Below are 1,938 nucleotides of genomic sequence, written 5' to 3'. Positions count from 1 at the left end.
GCCTTGCACACTCACCGCCAGCCTTGCACGCTCCCCCTCACCCCCAGCACCTTGCGCGCTCACCCCCGAGCCTTGCACGCTCCCTGTCACCCCCCCAGCCTTGCACACTCACCCCCCCCAGCCTTGCACGCTCCCCCTCACCCCTGCACGCGTGCACGCTCGCTCCCGCCGTTGCACGCTCGCTCCCGCCTTTGCACACTCGCTCCCGCCGCTGCACGCTCCCCCCGGGCCGGGGGGGGGGGGCGGGTTTTGCACACTCGCCCCGGCCGTTGCACACTCACCCCCCGCCGCTCCCGCTCCCGCCGCCGCCGCCGCCGCCCCGCGCGCGCGCACGCTCCGCCCCCGCCGCGCGCCCCCCGCCGGCCCCGCCCCCTCCCCTCCCCGCTCTCACCTCGGGCGCGCGCGGCCCCGCCCCGGCCCCGGGGTGGAGGGGGGGGGGGCGGGGGGGAGGAGGGGGCGGGGTCCGGGGGGAAGGGGGCGGGGCGTTGTTGCCCGGGGAGACGTGGCCACGCCCCGCCGCCGCGCGCGGGCGCGCGCGCGCGGGGTCTCGTGTCCGCGTGTCGCCCCCCTCCCCCACCCGTGGGACCCTGCGGGGGGGGGGGGGGGGGGGACACAGGGACGTGTGTGTCCCCCCCCCCAGTGACACCCGCGGTGGAGCCAGCACGGTCCCCACGGGGGACGGTGACACTGGTGGCACTGGTGACACTGGTGGTGGTGGCAGTGACACTGGTGGTGTGATGGTGGTGACAGTGGCAGTGGGGACAGTGATGCTGGTGGCACTGGTGGCACTGTGGTGGGTGTGACAGTGGTGACAGTGACACTGGTGATGGTGGTGACAGTGGCAGTGGGGACGGTGGCACTGGTGGTGACAGTGGTGGCAGCGGGGATGGTGACAGTGGTGACACTGGTGGTGATGGTGGTGAGAGTGGCAGCGGGGACGGTGGCACTGGTGGCACTGGTGTGGTGACAGTGGTGACTGGTAGTGGGGACAGTGACACTGGTGGTGGCGGTGATGGTGGCAGTGGGGATGGTGACACTGGTGGCACTGGTGGTGGTGACAGTGGTGACTGGTAGTGGGGACAGTGACACTGGTGGTGGCGGTGATGGTGGCAGTGGGGATGGTGACACTGGTGGCACTGGTGGTGGTGGTGACGGTGGTGGTAGTGGGGACAGTGACACTGGTGATGGTGATGAGGATGGCAGCGGGACAGTGGGGGGCAGTGACACTGGTGGCACTGGTGATGGTGGTGAGGATGGCAGCGGGGACAGTGGGGGCAGTGACACTGGTGGCACTGGTGATGGTAGTGAGGGTGGCAGCGGGGACAGTGACGGCGGCAGTGGGGACACTGAGAGTGGTGGCGATAGCAGCGGTGGTGGTGACGGTGGTGACAGTGGGGGCAGTGACACTGGTGACACTGGTGGTGGGATTGGTGGGTGGCAGTGGGGCAGCGGCAGTGGCTGGTGGCCGTGGCAGTGCTGGTGACAGTGGCAGCGGTGGCAGCGGTGCTGGGGACGGTGGTGGCAGTGGTGGGAGCGGCGGCAGCGGTAACGGTGACAGTGGGGATGGTGACAACAGGGACGGTGGCTGTGGATGGTGGCAGTGGTGGCACTGGTGGCAGTGGTGGCAGTGGCAGTGGTGGCAGTGGTGGCAGTGGTGGCGGTGGTGGCACTGGTGGCAGTGGTGGAGATGGTGGCAGTGGGTGGTGGCCACGATGATGGTGGTGATGGTGGCGGTGGTGACAGTGGCCGGTGACAGTGACAGTGGCTGTGGGGGGCGATGGTGGTGGCAGCGGTGGTGGCACTGGTGACAGTGGTGATGGTGACTGTGGTGGCAGTGGTGTTGGCACTGGTGGCGCTGGTGACAGTGGTGATGGTGACTGTGGTGGCGGTGGTGTTGGCACTGGTGGCACTGGTGACAGTGGTGACAGCAGCGGAGGC

Source organism: Harpia harpyja, chromosome 25 (genome assembly GCF_026419915.1).
Source record: "Harpia harpyja isolate bHarHar1 chromosome 25, bHarHar1 primary haplotype, whole genome shotgun sequence".
In the NCBI taxonomy this organism is placed as follows: Eukaryota; Metazoa; Chordata; class Aves; order Accipitriformes; family Accipitridae; genus Harpia; species Harpia harpyja.
Note: the sequence above shows the minus strand (reverse complement) of the source record.